Source organism: Medicago sativa, chromosome 1 (assembly GCF_051527215.1).
Source record: "Medicago sativa cultivar Bolivia chromosome 1, Bolivia_mono, whole genome shotgun sequence".
Lineage (NCBI taxonomy): Eukaryota > Viridiplantae > Streptophyta > Magnoliopsida > Fabales > Fabaceae > Medicago > Medicago sativa.
In genome coordinates, this window is record NC_140749.1 from 79962055 (window position 1) to 79988816 (window position 26762).

Sequence of the window (26762 nt, forward strand, 5' to 3'; positions counted from 1 at the left end):
CAGAAGCTTGGCACGGCCCGTGCCAACATGTGGCACGGCCGTGCCCGTCCCCAGGATACTCTTTTGCTGCTTTTCTTCAAGCCCAAGTTACCCTGTTGCAGCTTTACCGTTTTATCCTTCTAGTTGCTTAGTTTCTAAGTCAGATGTAAAGCTATAAATAGAGTAGCTCTCCACCATAAACAATCATGCTTTACTTTGTTTATTTCAATTGCTATTTTAATAAAAGTCTTTATTTTCCCTTTTACTTTCTTTGCAATTTATTTTTACCGTATTTCTCTCTTCTTCCTCCATGTCTACGATGAACATGAGTGAGTAGACTTCTTAGTCTTAGGATTATTGGGGAGTCTAATGACTCAATCCTAAACAAAACATGTCTAAACCCTAATTTCTATGTAACCCTAATTTCTAATCTAGATTCACCGTCTTAACGTGGATTAACAATTATCAAACTGTGGAAGCGAAAGCGGAGGGTTTGATAATCGTTAATACATCATCCTAAACATCAATTCATAAAGCGAGAGCGGAGTCTTGAAGTTGGAACAAGTGAATCTAGACAATAGTTGCAAAACAGTGAAACAGTCTTTGCAATTATTGAGACAAAGAGTAGTTTCAATCCTCTATGCATCTTCTAGTAATCATGTCAGCGAAATAGGCTTGGTTGCTAGAAGTAAACTCTCACCGGACTTTCATCGGAAAGGTGAGGGGCTAAGGGAAACCGGTCTTTAGAAATTAGTGTGTAAATCATGAAATTAGATGTTTAGGTTTTGTCTAGTAAAGGATTAGTTATTAAGATGAACCAATGATCCTAAGGCCCTTTATTATTATCGTTTTTACCTTCAGCAATCAAACTCTTTCTTATCAACTTTCTCTCCTCTAATCATTCATTAAAAGTTAATTAAGTTGAACAACTCCCTAGCGGAACGATAACTCTACTTACTACTATTACTTCGATAGGCCGTGCACTTGCTGTTTGGCCCTATCAGTAGACCACTCCTAATGTCGGAATCTATCTTCCACGGCATGTTTTCAGCCATGGTCAATTATATGTAGCTTTATCAAGAGGAGTTTCTCAATTTTTTTTTGATAAACCAGGAGAAAGGACAGGCATCATGTAACGCCCGTCTTAATTATTTACTTAATTTAATGAGGATTTATATATTTATTTATATATATATTTATATGATTTAAGAATTTAAATAGTTTGCATGATTTATAGATAAATTATGTGATTTTCTAGAATGACGTGAAGTATATTGATGTTGTGAAGTTGTTATGTTGGTGTGACTTATTTTATTATTAAATAAAATAAGATATGAGAAATAAAATAAAAATATTAAAGATTGGGCTGCGTGGTGAGATGAGCAATTAGTAGTGAGAAGAGTAAAAAGGAGAGATAAATAGACAGACATAAGTTAGGAAAAGTAGTACGTACGTTTTTGGAGAAAAAGGGAGAAAAGTCAGAAAGAGAGAAGAACCAAATGAGGGCTGCGATTCTGCTATTATCAGGTAAGGGTGAGACTAATTTTCAATATTATTAAGAGTATGATTCTATAGGATGAATTTAGCATGATTAGGTTAAGTTTTGATGAGAATTGAGAATTAGGTTTAAGAACAATTTTGATGATTGAATCATGAACAGATGTTAGATTGATGCAAAATTAGTGTACAGATCTTAGATATTACTTAAGATGATAATTAGATGCTATATGGATGAAGGAATCATGAATATAGGTGAAAAGTTATGATTTTTAGGTTTCTGGCCGTACTGACATTCATCGCTCGCATCTGCGAGCAAGAACACTCGCAACTGCGAGCTAGAACCCAGAGCTCGCAACTGCGAGCAATGCAACTCGCAACTGCGAGTGACCTGTAAGCTCGCAACTGCGAGCAGAATACCTCGCCACTGCGAGTAAAGACTTAGGAACCCAGAATGCACGCTTTGCTCGCCATTGCGAGCAGAGTTACTCGCCACTGCGAGTTAGGCTGTTAGTTGCCCAAAATTGTCCCGATGCGATCCCTTCGCACGTGTAGTCTTGAGTTGACCTTAGAATTAAGTAAGAGAGCTGTTTAGGATGTTTTTATAGACCCTGCAGTCTGTTCAGGTGACTGAGATTAGAAGTGTGGTTGCATGAATGTTATAATGATGCTTTATGGTATTTATGTTGATGTAATTCATACCTTAGATGATGTTAACGCATTCAAATGTTATTAAATGTTGTATCTTGCTGCTGTTCCCTGCTTTTGACTTTTAGTGTCTTGAAGTTGCATGAGTCGGTCCATGTTGTAGAATTCAAGGAGTGGTCCATGATTATGAGTCGTATGAGTTGTTTATGTTGTTGTCTAAGTTGTTGGAAGTTGAGTTCATTGCATACTCATTAAAGTTGGGGGCTTTAGGCCCGGCAGCCTTTGTGCTCATTAAAGTTGGGGGCTTTAGGCCCGGCAGCCTTTGTGCTCATTAAAGTTGGGGGCTTTAGGCCCGGCAGCCTTTGTGCTCATTAAAGTTGGGGGCTTTAGGCCCGGCAGCCTTTGTGCTCACACGTTGAAGAGCCTATTATGCTCATTTTGTTGTTGAATGGTACCACATGCATTTGCATATCAAGAAGTTTCATGTTGTTAAGTTGTCAAGTTGTTGTTGAGTTGATAGAGTTGCATGGTCGAAGATGAGTTGTGTTGTCAAGTTGTTGTTGAGTTGATAGAGTTGCATGGTCAAAGATGAGTTGTGTCGTCAAGATGAGTGTTAAGTTGATTATGATTTGCGATGAAAATTAGTAATGGTATTTGATGATTGTATTTGTTATGAAATAAAAAATATGCTAATTGTTAATTGTTGATATGTTATTAATGTTTAAGTTGTTAAATGCATTTTATTGGATTATATGCTTAATGTATTAATTATGAAATCTCACCCCTTCTGCGTAGTTTGTTGAGATATTTATGTTAAATAAAATAGAAAAAATAATAAAAATATTGAGAATGAATGTGGAAGTGACATGTGGCATAAAAAACCTTACTTTATATATATACTATTGATAATGTCTTTTCAAATTTAAATAAATACTCCCTCCATTCATATTTATAAGCAAAACACTATTTTTTAAGTTCATTGAATAACTAATGTATTTGATCTATATTATATACCAAATACATAGAGTATTCAATGAAACTAAAAAGTAGTTTTTTACTTATAAATGTGACCAGAGGAATAAGTTATTTGCAAGAAACTAATTGTCCATTTAATTTGTCTATGACTATTGTCTTGATAATTTTTATTGTTGAAAAAATATTTCTCTATTGTTGTTATTGAGACCGGAAGTATCAAACCAATACAAATAAATCTATCAATCTTGTAGTAATATTTTTACTTTATTATTTATGCTAATTTTTGCAGCTAAACTTGTTTGGGGTAGCTCAATGTTTATAATTTGGGGTAGCCGGATATAAATACATACCGACTGTTATACCCTAATTTTGGACCTAAAAATACTTATTCAATTCTCCTTTTATTGCATTCCAAAGTCATTTGATATGTCTCTGATCAATTTCATCTTTCTCTGCATTTTATTTCAATATTGTCTGCAAAAAGTCATGAAAAAGGGCATTTTAGTCATTTCCTATGTTAAAATTTCTTTCAGTCTTTAAAAAAATTTGTTTGAGTCTTTTCAAGTAGTTTGATTAAGTCCTTATTTCAATTCTATATCAAAATCCATTTCAAAAATTGCATTTGAAGTCATTTTTGAGTCAGTTTTGCCCCTAGGGGCATTTTAGTCTTTTCATGTGTCAAAACTCTGTTTGAACTCTCAAAATTGTCTCTGAGTCTTTTAATTTTGTTTGTATAAGGTCTTGCTTTATTTCCTGTTAAAAATCCATTTTAAAATTTGCATCTGAGTCATTTTTTAGTCGTTTTAGCCCCTGGGGCATTTTGGTCATTTCACACGAAATTTCGGCAGAGAGAGGTTACTTTAAAGTACCTCATTTAAGCCATTGGTTCGTTTTAGTCCGTTTTGTCAATTTTAATCGTTTCACTTTACGTTTATTTCCAAATTACGTTTTTTACCAATTTTATTATTAATTACTTTTAAGTCCTTTTTTGTCATTTTTTGCATTTCAGTCCTTTATTTTTAGTCATTTGCAATTTAGTCCAAAAGTTTGTTAAGTCCAGTACACGTGTCAGTTTGTCATTCGTCCAGTCAGTTACAGTCCAGTGCCATGTGTCAACAGTCCATTGGTCCAGGTCCATACATGTGTCAGCTATAAATAAGCCCAGTCATCACAGTCAAAGAGAGATTCCATTCATTTCATGCCAACTCACCACAAACAGAATTTCTTTTCTCTCTCCACCCAAAAACAAATCAAAACCGTAAATCCTCAAGAACAAGGTTGAAGATTCATCTTCAACCTTGAACCCTAATCCACCAAATTTCTCAGAATCACCTCAATCAAAGCCAAATTCGTACAAATCAATCACTGATTTTTCAACAACCAGTCAAATTCGTCCAAGATTCAACACGAAAATTCACCAATTCCAGAAACAATAAACAAATCCGAATCATAAATAACAAACTCCAAAAGGTTCCACAAAATTTGCAGAAGCTCTCAGATTCATCATCATCGAGCATAAAAATACGCAGCCTCTGCAATTCGAACGCGAGCTCGTTACAAGGAGCAACAAGCTCAAGCGTTGATCACTGAGGCGCGTGTGTGAGTCGGAGAAGAAGAGGAATCGAAGCGAGTGAATCAGAGAAGAAGGGATCAAGAACCACAAAACCATTCAAGACGAATTACAACAGAATCAGGTGCGAAAACACGAAGGCAAGAATCGAAGGTGCTTGAAGGCTTTCCCTCGTGTTCTCATCGTCTCCAATCTGAGTTCAAGGTAATGGTTTCGCCCCTAGCTTCTATTCACCATTTCCATGCAAAAAATTTTCGAAACCCTAAGTCTAGATCCAAGGCGTATTACTGTGATTTCAAGAAAAATAATTTCGGATTTGAGAAGAGGAGGAGAAGAGGAAGCTGCCGGTGTAAAAATTTTCAAAAAAAAAATGGAGTATGAGCTCCGACACGGCGGCGGCCATGGCCAACCACCGCGTCGGAGCAATGTCCGGCCGCCGTCCCACCTTCTTCTCCGATCTGCAGATTCTAGAGAGAAGGGAGAGCACTTTAGACTTTAGAGAGAGAAAAGATGATGGAAATGAGGGTTTGAACCGGTTCAGGTTGTTATATACTTCCTTGAACCGGTTGAACCGCTCCATACCCGTTTCCAACCCTGACCCGTCCTTAAGGCCCATTTCCATGCTTATGCGTTGCAGTTTTGTTATATTCACCCCCCTTCCCAGTCTTGCTTGCTGAAAATTGCTACATACACCCCTGCCTGTCCAAATTTGTTCACAAAAAATCCTAGAAATTTTTCTATGTGTTCTTGATATTTTTCTTAACATTTTTGTGACATTTTTTTGTGTTAAAGCCTGAGAAAAATATTTGAAGCATTTTTTTTCCTATTCTTATTAAAATTAGTGATTTTCTTGCACATTTTTAGCCTAAAAAACCTTTAAAAAATCCTAAAAAAATTCCTATGTGTTCTTGATCATTTTCTTGATATTTTTTGTAATATTGCCATATGTTAAATCTTGATTAAAAAGTGTGTGGTATTTTCTTGTCAATTGTTTACTATTTTTGTTAAAAATTGTGAAATTTTATATGTTTTTTGTGTCTAAAAATTCTTCAAAAATTCTAAAAATTTTCATACACATTTCTTGATAATTTTGTGGTATTCTTGTGATAATTTTGCATATTAAAAATTGATAAAAAATAAGGTGTTAATTTTCTTGCTATTTTGTGATGTTTTGTGCTAAAAAATGGATGGAAATTTGCTTGATTCCAATTCCAATTTCTTGATGAACATTTGTGACCTATGCCACTTGCTTTTATGGAGTTTTAGCCACTGTTTGTGTTTGATATTGCTGCATAATTGTGAATCTTGATAGGTTACTTAGTTTACAAGTTACTTGTGTAAATAAATAATGCAAATATGTCTAAGTTTGCTTCCAAAATGTCAAGTTAACCATGTTGCCTTAATTCCCATTCCAAAATCTGATTCTAAACCTTTAAAAGTGTGTTGGAATGTGAGAATTATAGGTCATATGGCTCTTGCATTTTATGAGTAAAATTTGGTCATGTTTTGCACTCATTTTACCTTTATTTTGGATTGTTTCCTATGCTTTGTGTGGTAGTGTTTCTCTTGCTTTATTTCTTTTGATATTACCATGTGTTACTAACCATTTCATTTCATGCCTCATACTTTTCATAAGCATTCCCATTTCATTCCATATCCATCTTATTTCTTGCACTTTAAGTTTCACCAAAAGTAGAATGTAATACTTAGGAGCTTTTGTAATATTTTACTTCATGCAATTTTTAATTTCTTGCAAGACCATAGAATGTATCTAGGGTATGATGTAAAGTACAATGGACTCTAATGATGTACACCGACACAAGCACCGACACATGCACACACTTCACTTTAGATATATAGCTAGAATATGCATGTTTAGATGTATGTTTAGGATTGTATGTTTAGATGAATGTTTAGGCTTTATACTTAGAAAAACCAATTTTCCAAAAAAAATGTGAACAACATCACTCAAATCACTTTCCAAATAAACCTTGGGATCAAAATCCCATTGTAATTTTCCCTTTTATTTCCTTAATCAAATTTCAATGAATTGTAATCATACTTGACTTTTTTCCAAAATAACTAATCAAACCTCACCTTTTTTTAAATTCTCATGCCTTTAAGGCCTCTCAATCTCCATTCTTCAAATTCCAATTTTCAAACTTAAAATCAACCAACAAAAACAAAAACATTTTTGGAAGAGAACTACGGTGGATTTGATCCCTTAAACGGGTACGTAGGCAAGGAATCAAAATTCCTTCAATTCAAATAAAACAAAAATCCAAAAACATTCTTCTCCCTCCAATTCTTTACTTAGTAAACCTTTAGGCTTAATATCACTTTCAAAATAGCATTTAAAAATAAAGCGCGCGCGTAGAAATTAAAGACGGTTCCTATAGAATACTATAGTCGTTATGGGTGCCTAACACCTTCCCGTAGCGAAAACAACTCCCGGACCTCGATTCTCAAGGGTTTTGCTTATTTTTTCCCTTCCCAAGAAAAAATAAGATATCAACGATTAAAAAGGTTCAAACGTAATCAATGTTTGACACCCGAAAACCAAGATAAAACAGCTGGCGACTTCACTGGGGAAATTCGAGGGTTACGCCTAGTCTTTATTTCCACGCTTGCGCTCTTTTTTACTTGTTTCTTTTACTTGCTTTCCTATGTGAATAAATGTTTAATCTCTTGCAAACGTGTGGGGTGAGAATATCAAAAGTCCTGCACCCGGGCTGAGTGAACTTAGGATTTAGGAGGGATATAATCGACAATTCATTCCGGGGGTTGCCTCGTGTTTTGGATTATGCGATCAATCCCACATAGCTGAGGCATTTTGGGGGTGATGTTGTCGGCGCGTGTTGTCGCTTTTAGGCACTTTACTTCTAATTGTTCTATGACGCTATGAACCGTAGATAACCGAACCCATCCATGGCCATTTTCTAGGATGTAGTGCGGAGGCTAAACCGAGTGTTGTCTCGAGTTTTAGTCGTCACGCGATACTACACTCAAGTTAGACCTTCCGCGGATAATCTTAGAGCGAGTGTTGTCTCGTGACACCATGATATACGTCGGAGAGGTTGCAACTTGGGAACCTTTTTTAGAACCCGGTTACTATTTCCTAAAGCCTTAGTTTCACCGGACACCGTGTCCACCCATGACTCCTCAACTTTGAACTTCAAACCCACCATGTTTTCTCCGAACTTGAACATAATCATGCATTCATGCATACATGCATAAACTTTTTCCATGCATTGTTATCGAAGGGCTTAGACAAGTTGAATTTGTAAACATTGTAGGAATGAAGAAGACTAAGTCCTACAAGTTCAAGGAAGTGGATTTGGCTAGTTTGAGAGATTTGGCACTCAAGGTTGAGGATCCGACTGGTTTCCGACATCGTTACGGGGCTTTACTTACTATTCTCCAGACTAATGTGGATGAGAAGCTTGTGCACACTCTAGTGCAATTCTATGATCAGGAGTATCGGTGCTTTACTTTCCCCGACTTTCAGTTGGTGCCTACTCTAGAGGCTTATTCTTCCTTGATGGGTTTATCTATTGCTAAGGGGGTGCCTTTCTCAGGACCTGAAAATCCTCCTACTCCATTGGTTATTGCTAAAGATCTCTATCTCAAGACCACCGATGTCTCCAAGAATCTTGTCACTAAGGCACGCATCCGAGGGTTCACTTCAGAGTATCTTCTTGGGAAAGCCAACCTCAATACCACTTGTCAGGACACTCTTGAGGCTATTCTTGCACTTCTCATCTATGGCCTTATTCTCTTTCCGAATCTTGATGACTTCGTGGACATGAATGCTATTATGATCTTCCACTCCAAGAATCCGGTTCCTACTTTGCTAGCTGACACATACCATGCTATTCATGATCGTTCCAGCAAGGGTCGTGGATACATTCTTTGTTGTGTGCCTCTCCTCTATAGGTGGTTTATTTCGCACCTTCCGAAGTCTTTCCACGACAATCCGGAGAATTGGTCTATTTCACAGAGGATTATGGCTCTCACTCCTAATTAAGTGGTTTGGCTCACTCCCGCTTCTAGAGTTAAGGAAATTATCTTTGGTGGTGGAAAGTTTCTTAATGTACCTCTTCTTGGTACCCGGGGTGGAATTAACTATAACCCGGAGCTTGCTTTGCGACAATTTGGTTTTCCGATGAAAGATAAGCCCATCAATCTTGCTACAACTCCTTACTTATTTCACTACTCCAATGCTCCCACATGCATAAGAGAGGATTTCATAGGAGCTTGGTCCAAGCTTCGGAAGAAAGAGGTGAAGCACATGGGTGTAAGGTCCGGTGTTGCTCATGAGGCCTATACACAGTGGGTGATAAACCAAGCTGAGGAGATTGGTATGCCTTACCCCTCTATGAGTTATGTGTCTGCATCTGTTCCTACCATGCCTTTGCCTCTACTCCCACCTACCCAGGAGATGTATCAGGAGCATCTAGCTATGGAGAGTCGGGAGAAGCATCAGTGGAGGGCTAGATACTATGAGGCTGAGAACTTGATCATGACTTTGGATGGAAAGGATGAGCAGCAGACTCATGAGGTCTTGACACTGAAGAAAGAGTTAGCTAAGGCTAAGAGAGAGATTGAAGAGAAAGATAGGTTGCTTATGAGGGACTCTAAGAGGGCTAGGGGTGCCCGTAACTTCTATGCACGATACTGCAGCTATGAGTCTGAGTCTGAGGATGATGCTTCCACTTCCTATGCTTGAGGACCTCCATTTTCTGTTGTTATTTCCATTTGTTTATGTTGTTTTACATTTCGAAGTCTATCCCTTGGCTTAGCATTTCAAAGGGAATTGTCTTGCAAAAATTGTATGTTTGTTCCCCGTTTATGTTAACTATTGTTTAGTAATGTTTACAAACTTCTAATTTGTCTAAAAACCCTTCGATAACACAAAAAAAAGAGTCTCTTTGCATATGCATAAGCACATTTCATGCATCATATGCATTCATTGGTCACAAAAAGCTTCTCTCGTGCTCATTGCCTCCTGGTTTTGTCCGCCGCAGTCTGAAAAGTGGCTCGTGTTCGCAAAGTCTACCAACCAGATAGAGTTCATCAAACAAGATTTCACAAGAGAAGGATTATGGCTAACTTTGAAGAAGAAAATGCTCAGCTCCGTGCCGAATTGGCTGCTATGAAAGAAGACTTGGCTAAGGCTCATGATGCTATGTCCGCTATGATGGCTGCACAAGAACAACCAGCCACATCTATTCCAGCTGCTACTGAAACAATTCCATCTATCCCACTGTCTACTGTGGCTACTGATGCTCGGTTTGTTATGCCCAATGGGCGTCCTTATGGACTCTCGGCTTACTATTCTCCTAATACTGCTGCTGGTGTCTCTGGTTTTGCTGGTCAGGGACAGATTCCTGTATCTACTGCTATACCTCAGGTGACTACCGTCGTTACCGATCCTATTGTCCACACTGTGCAACAGGTGATTGATGTCGATACTCCGCGTGGACAAGATCCCGCAATGGAGGCTATGAAAAGACAGTTAATAGAGTTGGCTGGAGAACTCCGTGAGGTCAAGGCTAGCCGGGGAAACAATGGTGTTCCTGCTAAAGCTCGTGATCTATGCTTGGTATCCCGATTTGAGGTTCCTAAGAAATTCAAAGAGCCAGAATTTGACAAATACAATGGAACTTCTTGTCCACACAACCATGTCATCCGGTACGTCCGAAAGATGGCAAACTACGTAGATAATGACGCAATAATGATCCACTGCTTCCAGAGTAGCTTGACAGATGATGCAGCAGATTGGTACACTAGCTTGAGCAAAGACAACATCCATACTTTTGAGGAACTCGCTGCTGCTTTTGAAAGTCATTATGAGTTCAACACTCGTGTGAAGCCAAATAGGGACTCCCTTAAGTCCTTGTCTCAGAAGTCAGATGAAACTTTCCGTGAATATGCCCAGAGATGGAGAGGGGCAGCTGCCCGTGTCTCTCCTCGACTTGATGAGGAAGAATTAACACAAACATTCCTGAAGACTCTGAAGAAGGAATACAAGGAAAGAATGATAGTCTCTGCTCCAAACAACTTCTCCGACATGGTCACTATGGGAACCCGTCTAGAGGAGGCTGTCAGAGAGGGCATTATTGTTCTTGAAGAGGGTGAATCTTCAACCAGTGCACCAAAGAAGTACGGTAATGGCCACCATAAGAGGAAAGAGTTTGAAGTAGGGATGGTATCTGGCAACCCATCTGCAGCTGCTACTCAAATACCTTTGCCCTATCAATACATGCAATACTCTCAACATCCTTTCTTCCCGCCATTCTATCAGCAGTATCCTCTGCCACCGGGTCAACCACCAGTGCCCGTCAATGCCATTGCTCAACAAGTACAACAACAGCCTCTTGCTCAGCAGCAACAGCAGCAACAACAGGGTCCCCGACCCCGACCTTCTTTCCCACCAATACCTATGCGGTATGCTGAGCTGCTCCCAACTTTACTTGCTAAGGGACACTGTGTCACTAGACCAGGCAAGCCTCTGCCTACACCTTTGCCTCCCAGGTTCCGACAGGATCTCACATGTGAATTCCATCAGGGCGCTCAAGGCCACGATGTTGAAGGTTGCTATGCTCTGAAGTATATTGTGAAAGACCTGATAGAAAAAGGACGGTTAACTTTTGAAAACAGTGTTCCTCATGTTCTTGACAATCCACTTCCAAACCATGCCGCTGTTAACATGATCGAGGCTTTTGAAAGAATTCATGTTCCTTAGGAGGGTCCCATGCTGGATGTCCGCAACATTGTTACTCCATTGGTACCGCTACATGTCAAACTTTGCCAAGCCTCTTTATTCAATCACAATCATACTTCTTGTTCAGAATGTCTCCAAAATCCTATGGGTTGTTGTGTGGTGAAAAATGATATCCAGAGCCTGATGGATGACAAACACTTGATCGTCAGTGATGTATGTGTGATTGTGCCAGTGTTTCATGACTCTCCTGCTGGAAGTGTATCCCAGACAAGGAATGTTGAACCCTTAGTGATCAGACTGCCTGGTCCAGTACCTTATGCCTCTACAAAAGCAATTCCTTACAAGTACAATGCAACCATGATTGAGAATGGAGTGGAAGTGCCTCTGGTATCCCCAGCTACAGTGGATAACGTTGCTAGTGAAGTTACAGCTCTGAGAAGCGGGAAAGTCCGTCCACCCTTGTTTCAAAAGAAGGTGGTCACACTTATTGCCACAATAACTCCACCAGTTGCTCCTCCTATTGACAAGAACACTGGCCCATCAGGCCAATCTATTGACGAGTCTAACCTAGATGAAATTTTGAGGCTTATCAAAAAGAGTGACTATAAAATTGTTGACCAGCTGCTGCAAACTCCGTCAAAAATATCCATCTTGTCTCTGCTCATGAGCTCAGAAGCTCACAGGAAAGTGTTAATGAAGGTACTTGAACAGGCCTATGTTGATCATGAAGTCTCTGTGGATCAGTTTGATGGAATAGTGAGTAACATTACCGCCTGCAACAACTTGGGATTTGGTGATGATGAACTCCCCGAAGCAGGGAAACACTATAACTTGGCTCTGCATATCTCAGTACACTGCAAGTCTGACATGATATCCAATGTGCTGGTGGACACTGGATCATCTTTGAATGTAATGCCTGAATCCACACTAAGGCAATTGAGCCATCATGGAATCTCTTTGAGGGGAAGTAGCTATCTGGTTAAGGCTTTCGATGGATCTCGCAAGGATGTTCTCGGGGAAGTAGACTTGCCAATTACCATTGGTCCGGAGACATTTCAGATTACTTTCCAGGTCATGGACATCAATGCTTCTTACAGTTGTCTCCTCGGAAGACCGTGGATTCACGACGCTGGAGCAGTAACTTCTACTTTTCATCAAAAGCTCAAGTTCATGAGGAACGGTAAAATTGTCACTGTACAAGGTGAAGAAGCATATCTGGTTAGCCAAGTGTCATCTTTCTCTTGTGTTGAAGCAGGGTCCGCTGAAGGGACGTCATTTCAAGGCTTGACTGTTGAGGGTGCAGAGCCCCGGAGGGCTAGTACTAGCATAGCTTCACTGAAAGACGACCAGAAGGCTGTTCAAGAAGGGCAAGCTGCCGGCTGGGGCAAAGTGATTCAGATTTTGGAAAACAAGCGTAAAGAGGGCCTCAGATTCTCTCCAACCTCTGGTGTTTCAACAGGAACTTTCTACAGTGCTGGGTTTATCAATGCTATTGCTGAAGATGCTGCTGAGAGTAGTTATGTGCCTACATTTGTTGTACCAGGAGGCACTGAGAAATTGGGAGGCCATTGATGTTCCTTTAGTCATGCATGCTTCCATGTAATGTGTCTTGTTGCTCATGTTTTTCTTTGTTTTCAAAATAACAATCCTTTCGCTCTGCCCAAGGCGAAAGTGATACCATTGTAAGGGCATGTTTGTTTCGGCATTTCCGTTATCAATAAAAGTTGTCGTCTTTCTCACGACTCTTTGTTTTTTACTTTTTAGTGCCTTTTTCTTGGAAATAATGGTAATGCCAGAAAAAACCAAAACATCTGTATTTTCTTATTAATTTCAAAAATCTGCATAAAAACATTTTTTTCTAAAATCATCCCAATCATATTATGCAGATTGAACCATGATAAACCCGTTGAACACAGTGACCCTATGGTTCCTCCAAATTTTGAATTCCCTGTATATGAAGCTGAAGATGAGGAAGACAATGAAGAGATACCGTATGAGATCACTCGACTACTTGAGCAAGAAAGAAGAGCCATTCAGCCTCACCAGGAAGAGATTGAACTCATCAACCTGGGTACTGAAGAGAACAAGCGAGAGATCAAGATTGGTGCTGCACTCGAGCCAGAAGTGAAAAGAAAGATTATTCAGCTCCTCCATGATTATCCAGATGTCTTTGCATGGTCCTATGAAGATATGCCGGGTCTAGATCCCAAGATTGTGGAACATCGGATACCGACAAGACCTGAATGTCCTCCTGTCAAGCAGAAATTGAGAAGGTCTCGTCCAGACATGGCTCTTAAGATCAAGGCTGAAGTACAAAAGCAAATTGATGTGGATTTCCTCAGGACAGCTGAATATCCTGAGTGGATTGCCAACATTGTGCCAGTACCAAAGAAAGATGGGAAAGTTCGAATGTGTGTTGATTACAGAGATCTGAACAAAGCCAGTCCGAAAGACAACTTCCCATTGCCTCATATTGATGTGCTTGTTGACAGTACTGCTCAATCCAAAATGTTCTCCTTTATGGATGGTTTCTCTGGCTATAACCAGATACGGATGTCTCCTGAAGATAGGGAAAAGACGTCCTTCATCACTCCGTGGGGAACGTTCTGTTATAAAGTGATGCCATTTGGCTTGATAAATGCCGGTGCTACCTATCAAAGAGGTATGACAACTCTATTTCATGATATGATTCACAAAGAGATTAAAGTATATGTTGATATGATTGTGAAGTCAAGTGATGAAGAGCAGCATGTGGTGTATTTGAAAAAGATGTTTGAAAGATTGAGAAAGTACAAGCTGCGATTGAATCCTAACAAGTGTACGTTTGGTGTAAGATCTGGAAAATTGCTAGGCTTCATTGTCAGTCAAAGAGGCATTGAAGTTGATCCTGATAAAGTCCGAGCCATCAGAGAGATGCCGGCCCCTCAAACTGAAAAGCAAGTCAGAGGTTTCCTCGGACGTCTGAACTATATTTCAAGATTCATATCTCACATGACCACTACCTGTGGACCAATTTTCAAATTGCTCAGAAAGAATCAGCCTGTTGTATGGAATGACGAATGCCAGGAAGCTTTTGATAGCATTAAAGAATACCTGTTGGAACCACCTATCCTTGTCCCACCAGTGGAAGGAAGGCCTTTGATTATGTATTTGTCCGTGCTAGATGATTCTGTGGGTTGTGTTCTCGGTCAACAAGATGAGACTGGAAAGAAAGAACATGTTATCTACTATCTGAGCAAGAAGTTCACCGATTGTGAGACTCGCTATACAATGCTTGAAAAGACTTGTTGTGCTTTAGCTTGGGCTGCCAAACGCCTGCGTCATTATATGGTGAATCATACAACTTGGTTGATATCCCGAATGGATCAGATCAAATACATCTTTGAAAAGCCTGCTGTTACTGGAAAGATCGCACGTTGGCAAATGTTGCTGTCTGAATATGATATTGTGTACAAAGCTCAGAAAGCAATCAAAGGAAGTGTCCTTGCCGAGCATCTTGCTTGTCAGCCTCTTGATGATTACCAGCCAATTAAGTTTGATTTCCCTGATGAAGAGATCATGTATTTGAAAGCGAAAGACTGTGAGGAACCACTGATCAATGAAGGGCCGGACCCCAATAGCAAGTGGGGTTGGTATTTGATGGTGCTGTTAATGCTTATGGTAAAGGAATTGGGGCCATCATTGTAACTCCACAGGGGCACCACATTCCTTTCACTGCGCGAATAACCTTTGAATGCACGAACAATATAGCTGAATATGAAGCATGCATCTTGGGCATTGAAGAAGCCCTTGATCTGAGAATTAAGCACCTTGACATCTATGGAGATTCTGCGCTTGTTATTAATCAGATAAAGGGTGAATGAGAGACTCATCATGAGAAACTGATCCCTTACCGTGACTATGCAAGACGTCTGTTGACATACTTTACCAAGGTTGAGCTGCACCATATCCCTCGGGATGAGAATCAGATGGCTGATGCTCTTGCTACTTTGTCTTCCATGTTTCGTGTGAACCATTGGAATGATGTGCCCGTAATCAAAGTGCAGCGTCTTGATAGACCCGCTCATGTGTTTACCATTGAAAATATGCCAGATCAAGCTGACAAAGATGTGAATGATAAGAAGCCTTGGTATTACAACATCAAACTCTTCTTGCAGAATCGTGAATATCCACCTGGTGCTTCCAACAGGGATAAAAAGACTTTGAGACGATGGGCTAGCAAATTCCTTCTGGACGGAGAAATCCTATACAAGAGGAACTATGACATGGTCTTGTTGAGATGTGTTGACAAACAAGAAGCTGAGAAATTGATGCATGATGTACATGATGGCACTTTTGGGACCCATGCTTCGGGTCACACCATGTCAAGAAAATTGTTAAGAGCTGGCTATTACTGGATAACCATGGAGCGTGATTGCCACAAACATGCTAAGAGATGTCACAAATGTCAAGTTTATGCTGACAAGATTCATGTGCCTCCACATGCTCTCAATGTTATCTCTTCCCCATGGCCTTTCTCTATGTGGGGCATTGACATGATCGGAAGAATTGAACCAAAAGCTTCCAACGGACATCGTTTCATTCTAGTGGCAATTGACTATTTCACCAAGTGGGTCGAAGCTGCTTCCTATGCAAATGTGACCAAACAAGTGGTTGTCAAGTTTATCAAGAATAACATCATCTGTCGATATGGTGTTCCCAACAAGATCATCACTGACAATGGTTCCAATCTGAACAATAGCATGATGCAAGCTTTATGTGAAGAATTCAAAATTGAACATCACAACTCTTCTCCTTATAGACCCCAGATGAATGGTGCAGTTGAGGCCGCTAACAAGAACATCAAAAAGATTGTTCAGAAGATGGTCACTACTCACAAAGACTGGCATGAAATGCTACCTTTTGCCTTGCATGGTTACCGTACTACAGTGCGCAGTTCAACCGGGGCAACTCCTTTCTCTCTTGTGTATGGTATGGAAGCAGTTCTCCCTCTGGAAGTGGAGATTCCATCTCTTCAAGTGATCATGGAAGCAAAATTATCTGAGGCTGAATGGAGTCAAAGTCGGTATGACCAATTGAATCTGATTGAAGAGAAACGTATGGATGCTATGGCTCATGGACAGTTGTATCAAGTGCGAATGAAGAATGCTTTTGACAAGAAAGTCCGACCTCGAGAATTCAAGGAAGGCGAACTTGTGTTGAAAAGGAGGATAAGCCAGCAACCCGATCCAAGGGGCAAGTGGACACCTAACTATGAAGGCCCTTATGTTGTCAAGAAGGCTTTCTCTGGTGGTGATTTGATCCTTACACACATGGATGGTGTTGAACTCCCAAATCCTGTTAATGCCGATATAGTCAAGAAATACTTTGTCTAAAAATAAAAGAACAGCGTGGTAGGTCGAAAACCCGAAAGGGCGGCCTAGGCAAAAATGCGCTTCCCGGTGGATCGAAAACCCGAAAGGGCGATCCAGGCAAAAGTTAGGGACAAAAAAATGAATATGAAAAAGCTCGCTGAGGTTGTACGCAACTCAGGCAAGAATGAGTGCCTCGATGAGCCGAAAACCCGAAAGGGCGGTTCATGCAAAAATGAGGTTGACAATGAAAGACAAGTAACTATATCCGGCAAATCACCATCACCCCTTGGGGCATCTGCAACTGTCAATGATCATCTTCATCAGAAGCTTCTGTACTTGTGAATTCAAAATTTCTATGAAATGTAGCGGTCATCGTGTTTAATGTATCACCAACCAATAAAATTACCATTTTCCAAGCTTTGTAAATCCGTGGAGTCATGCCTTTGGCTGACTCTCACTCTTCTACATCGATTTGAGCCTGTGCTATTTGTTTGAAACTCTATTTTTCTACTTTCAATGCTATATACAAAATATTTTCCTTCTATTTGATAATGTTAATGACTGAAACAAACATTTTTGAAAATTGAAAAATCTTTTCCGTCTATTTTGAAAACAAACCTGAGCAATAGGGTACATTTCAATGAAACATGCATGAATAAATGAATGTCAATGTCTATTTCAATACTTGTTACAAAGCAGGTTACTCCCCAGGATGATCTGTGGTCAATGGCAAGAATGGAAAAAACAGAATGAAAATGAAAAATTTGAAAAAATACAAATGAAAAGCTCGCTAAGTCGAAAACCCGAAAGGGCGGCTTAGGCAAAAATGAGCACCCCGCTGATTGACAACCTATGAAGGCAATTCAGGCAAAAATGGGGGCAATGAAAAGAATTTTATTCCCCGGTGAATCGAAAACCCGAAAGGGCGGTTCAGGCAAAAATGGGGTTTGAAAATGAAAGAATGAAATAATGAAAAGCATTGACCACAGATGCGAACATCCAAGTGTTTACCCAGCACTGACACGCCTAGCAACGACGACCTGTATCCAAGAATCTTCCAAGGCTACTTCCTCTACAAGTTTTATTGCCCTCAACCATGGTTTCGATACGTCTCTCAACGACGGTTTCTCCAAAGAGGTTTTCCCCGGTGAATATGTTGTAGCACGAGCCACTACGTGCCCAATCTTCCAATGTTTTGTCTGCCTTTGTGAAACTTCTCTGTCAAACTACAAACCAATCATGCATTTCAAGCATTCATACATGCATAATCATGCATTTTATGTGCTCATACATTCAATAGTCTTGTTATACCATACATACATATTGTATTTCCAAGTTTCAACTGTCAAGTTCCATTCAATTTCCAATTTCAATCCAATTTCAATTTCAGCTCAATCCAAATCGCAACTGTCAAACTCAATTTCAATTTCAATTTCAATTCCAACTGTCAAATTCAATTCAAATTCAACTGTCAAATTCGATGCAATCTCCAATCTCAATTTCAAATCATTTCAACTGTCAAATTCGATGCAATTTCAACTCTCAAATCTCAATTTCAATTTCAATTCAATGACAATTCGAAGCAATTCCAATTTCAATTCAAATTCAACCTCAAATTCGAAGCAATCTCAATTTCAATTCAATTCAATTTCCAATTCGAAGCAATCTCAATCTTAATTTCAACTCAATCTCCAATGTCAATCCAATCTCAATGTCAATGTCAATTTTCAATTCAATTCCAATCCAATCTCAATGTCAATTTCAACTCTCCAATCCAATGTCTATATCTATGTCTCTGCTCAATCTCAATTTCAATCTCAAAATTCCAATTCAATTCAAATCAATGTCAATTTACTCTCAATTTGCTTTTGGGCCAACAAAAATGGTCATGTCTATCTTCAAAACAAGTCAATAACAATCTACCCTCAATTGGTATCTTGCCAAATCAGGATTCCAATTCGTATCTTGTTATCGGTCAAGCGACTAGTTCGATCCAAAAGAACAGCTTGTACCTGCTTATATACATATACTTCCGGACAAACGACAAGTTCGATCCAAAGAGCAGTTTGTACCCAGCTTATGCTTTGTTATCGGTCAAACGGCAAGTTCGATCTAAAGGAACAGTTTGCACCTACCCACATGATGTGGTGATGATCCAACGGCAAGTTCGATCCAAAGAACAGTTTGTATCTACCCTTTTGTCTATATCTCCAGCCAAACAGCCAGTTCGATCCAAAGAACAGTTTGTGTCTGCCTATCTGTTTGTATCTTCAATCAAGTGTCAAGTTCGATCCAAAGAACAGCTTGTATCTGCCTATATGTCTATGTTTCCGGTCAAGTGTCGAGTTCGATCCCAAGAACAACTTGTACCTATCTCTTGTTTTGTACTCCTTGGTCAAGTGACTAGTTCGATCCAAAGAACAGCTTGTACCTTATTGTCTATCCCCTGGTTTGTCCACCCTGTCAATGTCCACCTGAATCCCCAGTGACATGACATGTTCCATGGGCTCCAGTTGTTTGTCTTGCATTCATAATCAAAGTATTGCATGGCATTCATATTTTTGAAAATCTGAAAACGTATTTTTATGTCCAAAAGCAGTGCAAATGTTAATATTTAAGTATCTTCGTCCCGTCAACTCTAAGACTTCGTCTCTTGACTCTCCGGACAAAGAAACTTAAATAAGGGCAGCTGTTATACCCTAATTTTGGACCTAAAAATACTTATTCAATTCTCCTTTTATTGCATTCCAAAGTCATTTGATATGTCTCTGATCAATTGCATCTTTCTCTGCATTTTATTTCAATATTGTCTGCAAAAAGTCATGAAAAAGGGCATTTTAGTCATTTCCTATGTTAAAATTTCTTTCAGTCTTTAAAAAAATTTGTTTGAGTCTTTTCAAGTAGTTTGATTAAGTCCTTATTTCAATTCTATGTCAAAATCCATTTCAAAAATTGCATTTGAAGTCATTTTTGAGTCAGTTTTGCCCCTAGGGGCATTTTAGTCTTTTCATGTGTCAAAACTCTGTTTGAACTCTTAAAATTGTCTCTGAGTCTTTTAATTTTGTTTGTATAAGGTCTTGCTTTATTTCCTGTTAAAAATCCATTTTAAAATTTGCATCTGAGTCATTTTTTAGTCGTTTTAGCCCCAGGGGCATTTTGGTCATTTCACATGAAATTTCGGCAGAGAGAGGTTACTTTAAAGTACCTCATTTAAGCCATTGGTTCGTTTTAGTCTGTTTTTTCGATTTTAATCGTTTCACTTTACGTTTATTTCCAAATTACGTTTTTTACCAATTTTATTATTAATTACTTTTAAGTCCTTTTTTGTCATTTTTTGCATTTCAGTCCTTTATTTTTAGTCATTTGCAATTTAGTCCAAAAGTTTGTTAAGTCCAGTACACGTGTCAGTTTGTCATTCGTCCAGTCAGTTACAGTCCAGTGCCATGTGTCAACAGTCCATTGGTCCAGGTCCATACATGTGTCAGCTATAAATAAGCCCAGTCATCACAGTCAAAGAGAGATTCCATTCATTTCATGCCAACTCACCACAAAATGAATTTCTTTTCTCTCTCCACCCAAAAACAAATCAAAACCGTAAATCCTCAAGAACAAGGTTGAAGATTCATCTTCAACCTTGAACCCTAATCCACCAAATTTCTCAGAATCACCTCAATCAAAGCCAAATTCGTACAAATCAATCACTGATTTTTCAACAACCAGTCAAATTCGTCCAAGATTCAACACGAAAATTCACCAATTCCAGAAACAATAAACAAATCCGAATCATTCATAACAAACTCCAAAAGGTTCCACAAAATTTGCAGAAGCTCTCAGATTCATCATCATCGAGCATAAAAATACGCAGCCTCTGCAATTCGAACGCGAGCTCGTTACAAGGAGCAACAAGCTCAAGCATTGATCACTGAGGCGCGTGTGTGAGTCGGAGAAGAAGAGGAATCGAAGCGAGTGAATCAGAGAAGAAGGGATCAAGAACCACAAAACCATTCAAGACGAATTACAACAGAATCAGGTGCGAAAACACGAAGGCAAGAATCGAAGGTGCTTGAAGTCTTTCCCTCGTGTTCTCATCGTCTCCAATCTAAGTTCAAGGTAATGGTTTCGCCCCTAGCTTCTATTCACCATTTTCATGCAAAAAAATTTCGAAACCCTAAGTCTAGATCCAGGGCGTATTACTGTGATTTCAAGAAAAATAATTTCGGATTTGAGAAGAGGAGGAGAAGAGGAAGCTGCCGGTGTAAAAATTTTCAAAAAAAAATGGAGTATGAGCTCCGACACAGCGGCGGCCATGGCCAACCACCGCGTCGGAGCAATGTCCGGCCGCCGTCCCACCTTCTTCTCCGATCTGCAGATTCTAGAGAGAAGGGAGAGCACTTTAGACTTTAGAGAGAGAAAGGATGATGGAAATGAGGGTTTGAACCGGTTCAGGTTGTTATATACTTCCTTGAACCGGTTGACCCGCTCCATACCCGTTTCCAACCCTGACCCGTCCTTAAGGCCCATTTCCATGCTTATGCGTTGCAGTTTTGTTATATTCACCCCCCTTCCCAGTCTTGCTTGCTGAAAATTGCTACATACACCCCTGCCTGTCCAAATTTGTTCACAAAAAATCCTAGAAATTTTTCTATGTGTTCTTGATATTTTTCTTAACATTTTTGTGACATTTTTTTGTGTTAAAGCCTGAGAAAAATATTTGAAGCATTTTTTTTCCTATTCTTATTAAAATTAGTGATTTTCTTGCACATTTTTAGCCTAAAAAACCTTTAAAAATTCCTAAAAAAATTCCTATGTGTTCTTGATCATTTTCTTGATATTTTTTGTAATATTGCCATATGTTAAATCTTGATTAAAAAGTGTGTGGTATTTTCTTGTCAATTGTTTACTATTTTTGTTAAAAATTGTGAAATTTTATATGTTTTTTGTGTCTAAAAATTCTTCAAAAATTCTAAAAATTTTCATACACATTTGTTGATAATTTTGTGGTATTCTTGTGATAATTTTGCATATTAAAAATTGATAAAAAATAAGGTGTTAATTTTCTTGCTATTTTGTGATGTTTTGTGCTAAAAAATGGATGGAAATTTGCTTGATTCCAATTCCAATTTCTTGATGAACATTTGTGACCTATGCCACTTGCTTTTATGGAGTTTTAGCCACTGTTTGTGTTTGATATTGCTGCATAATTGTGAATCTTGATAGGTTACTTAGTTTACAAGTTACTTGTGTAAATAAATAATGCAAATATGTCTAAGTTTGCTTCCAAAATGTCAAGTTAACCATGTTGCCTTAATTCCCATTCCAAAATCTGATTCTAAACCTTTAAAAGTGTGTTGGAATGTGAGAATTATAGGTCATATGGCTCTTGCATTTTATGAGTAAAATTTGGTCATGTTTTGCACTCATTTTACCTTTATTTTGGATTGTTTCCTATGCTTTGTGTGGTATTGTTTCTCTTGCTTTATTTCTTTTGATATTACCATGTGTTACTAACCATTTCATTTCATGCCTCATGCTTTTCATAAGCATTCCCATTTCATTCCATATCCATCTTATTTCTTGCACTTTAAGTTTCACCAAAAGTAGAATGTAATACTTAGGAGCTTTTGTAATATTTTACTTCATGCAATTTTTAATTTCTTGCAAGACCATAGAATGTATCTAGGGTATGATGTAAAGTACAATGGACTCTAATGATGTACACCGACACAAGCACCGACACATGCACACACTTCACTTTAGATATATAGCTAGAATATGCATGTTTAGATGTATGTTTAGGATTGTATGTTTAGATGAATGTTTAGGCTTTATACTTAGAAAAACCAATTTTCCAAAAAAAATGTGAACAACATCACTCAAATCACTTTCCAAATAAACCTTGGGATCAAAATCCCATTGTAATTTTCCCTTTTATTTCCTTAATCAAATTTCAATGAATTGTAATCATACTTGACTTTTTTCCAAAATAACTAATCAAACCTCACCTTTTTTTAAATTCTCATGCCTTTAAGGCCTCTCAATCTCCATTCTTCAAATTCCAATTTTCAAACTTAAAATCAACCAACAAAAACAAAAACATTTTTGGAAGAGAACTACGGTGGATTTGATCCCTTAAACGGGTACGTAGGCAAGGAATCAAAATTCCTTCAATTCAAATAAAACAAAAATCCAAAAACATTCTTCTCCCTCCAATTCTTTACTTAGTAAACCTTTAGGCTTAATATCACTTTCAAAATAGCATTTAAAAATAAAGCGCGCGCGTAGAAATTAAAGACGGTTCCTATAGAATACTATAGTCGTTATGGGTGCCTAACACCTTCCCGTAGCGAAAACAACTCCCGGACCTCGATTCTCAAGGGTTTTGCTTATTTTTTCCCTTCCCAAGAAAAAATAAGATATCAACGGTTAAAAAGGTTCAAACGTAATCAATGTTTGACACCCGAAAACCAAGATAAAACACCGACCAATTAAAGAATAATATTTTTTTTGGGGTAGCCAAGGCTACCCCTCCCATATGAAGGGCTACGCCCCTGGTCACGTGTCACTTCCACATTTATTCTCAATATTTTTATTATTTTTCATATTTTATTTGACATAAATATCTCAACAAACTATTGATCTTATCCACTAAATATTTTATATTTAATTTCTAATATTTTATGTAGCAAAAATATCTCAACAAACTATTTATAATACTTTCAATATTATCCATTAAATCTTCCTTTTTTCTTCTTTTTTTTAGGAAAAGAAGTTTCAATTAGTTATTATATAATCTTTTAGCACCATATTATTCAATTAGTTTTTTAATTGAGGAAAAAAAGGCTTCGGTTTGTTTTTTTTAACTATAAATAAATGAGAATTTGTTAATCACCAAAATCACATATTTTGAGTAGAAACCGAAACTCACCTTCTTTTGATCTAAGCTTTTTTTTCTTCACGTTTGACAAACACCTATACTATCGTTTCTTCTACTTATGCTTAGATTTTTATTTATATATATATATATATATATATATATATATATATATATATAATATAATATAAGATGGAACTAACATCTACGAGTGAGTTTACTGATTGTTTTTTTTTCTTTTTCCGATTCAACAGTACCGCTCTTCTCTCCATTCTTATTCATAATTGAGTTTGTGACATCCATTCCTATTTTGTATTATTATTATTATTATTATTATTATTATTATTATTATTATTATTATTATTATTATTTCACCAGTTCCGTAGTTTAGCAATAGGTATTTTTGCTTATGTTGATCTTTTATGTTGTTTTGTGCGTGAACCCAGTATAGTGGACATTCATAATTGGTGCGTGCCGTTATAGCAATAGGTATTGGCATCCATTCATAATTGGTGCATGACAATATAGCGGACACCGTGAACCCAATAGTGTATAGGAACACACAGTCGTTTCTAAATAACAAACCAATCACAGTCGTTTGTATATCTAAATAATTATCAATATCAATCAATCAATAGTATATCAATCAATAGTGTGTGTATATATATATATATATATATATATATATATATATATATCAATAGTACATATATAAAGTAAGGTTTTTTATGCCACGTGTCACTTCCACATTCATTCTCAATTTTTTTATTATTTTTTCTATTTTTAAAAACCAATATTTTATTTAACATAAATATCTCAACAACATTTTGATCTTATCCACTCAATATTTTCTATAAATTTTTATTGAAATTCTAATATTTTATGTAGCAGAAATATCTCAACAAACTACACATAATACTGTCAAAAAAACAAAGTTTACATATACGATCTTATTTTATGATTAAAAGACTCCAATTTGTTTATTTGTTTTTAGGAAAAGAAGCTTCAATTAGTTATTACTAATATTTTAGCACTATATCATTCAATTAATTTTTATGTTTGAGGAAAAAAATGGTTCGATTAGTTTTTTTTTGATAAAAAAAAGGTTCGATTAGTTATTATGTTATCTTTTAGCAGCATATTCTAATGCAAATGTTAACTATAAATAAATAAATTTTCGTTAATCACATATTTACATATTTTGAGCACAAGCAGAAACCTCAAACCTTCTTTTCATCTAACATTTTTTCTTCTTCAGGTTTGCCAAACACCAATTTTATTATTTCTCATACATATACTTTGATATATATATATATATATATATATATATATATATATATATATTTCAACCACTTTCTTTCCTTTCAATCGATTTTTCTCTCTCATAAGCATGGGCCACGAAACAAACCCATGACCACATGTTTAAAAGGAGTCAAAACTCTTACCACTATGACTAATTCATTATTGATTTTGTTACACTTTTTATCTTGCATTGGACATTCATCTCATCATTTATATTTATTTTTATGATATTATTATAATTTTAAATTTAAATAACTTCAATCTAATATACTGACACGTGTATTCGTGCACACAAACTTATAAAACTTATTTAATATCTAACACGGGCAACGTCGGGTCTCTAAACTAGTATATATATATATAAAGTAAGGTTTTTTCTGCCACGTCACTTCCACGTTTATTATCAATATTTTTATTATTATTTTTCTTTAAATCAATATTTTATTTTGCATAAATATCTCAACAATTTTTTCATCTTATCCACTAAATATTTAATTTAATTTTTTTATTACATTTCTAATATTTTATGCACCGTAAATATCTCAACAAACTATATATAATACATTTAATCCTATCCATTAAATATTTCCCTTCATTTGTTAAATAATTTTTGGTTTAATGAATTAATGACTACTTCAATTTCAGCATTATTTGTTTCAATAAATGTAGTTTTTTATTTGTTTTTGAATTTACAAATTCGTTAAAACAAATTTGAAGGAAAATTTGTTATTTTTTTTAAAACTGATTTTTTTCTTCGAATTTTCAAATATTTCTTTGAATTTTCATCATAGCCACTAAAAAGTTCATGCTACCAAAAACTATTTATGAAAGTTAATGACCAGTATGATTTTTGAATGTCAAACATGCTCTGTTTATTTTTTTAATAGTAATTTATAGTAAAAAGATCTCTAAATTATTGAATGTTTAAATCATTTTTATTCAAATTTGTTACAAACATGGTCTATGGTGTTTTTCGTTATAACTTTTAAAAAATATCACTTTAAAGAGCATTATTTCTCTTTGTTATTGTTTTTTTAAAACCATTATCCAAAAAAATAAATCTAAAAATAATTTCAAATTAAAAGATATTAAGATTATATTTTTATGGAAGGGGGGAGAAAAAGAAGTATCAAAAGATGATTCCTCAAAAAAAAGTATCAAAAGATGAAAGTAATTTTGTAACAAAAAAATCATTTTTTATAGTTGTATCAAATTAATTTCTTTTTTTCAAATAAGTGATTCTTATGATGATAAATAAACACAAAATTGATTATACTTTTTTAATAAAGTCTCTAAAAAGTAATCTTTAGATTATAGAATGTCAAAATCATTTTTATAATCTATAAAAAATGAGTCATATATTTAATTTATATTTACTAAAAATAATTTTATGATGTTCATGTGTTTTCATCTCACGATGGGTCTATTTGATCCAATAGATCTACCTCCCTGTGAATTTTTATTATGTAGGTATTCCAATGAAAAATGACAATTGTTTATGTACATGTTCACTCTCATATTAACATTTATGTTTTATTTTTAGAAAACTCATTTTCCTATTTGGCTTAAACATTTCAACAAATAATCCATATCTACTTTAATTTTACAGTCCAAATATTTTTGTTTTTGTTTTTGAAGAATAGTCAGAATATTTTATTTGTTTGTTTTTATTACTTTCTAATTTAGTTTTAACTTAATTTATTTTGTTAACCTCCTATATTGTCATAGAAAAACTTCATATACTCTCTCTCTCTCTCTCTCTCTCTCTCTCTCTCTCTCTCTCTCTCTCTCTCTCTCTCTCTCTCTCTCTCTCTCTCTCTCTCTCTCTCTCTCTCTCTC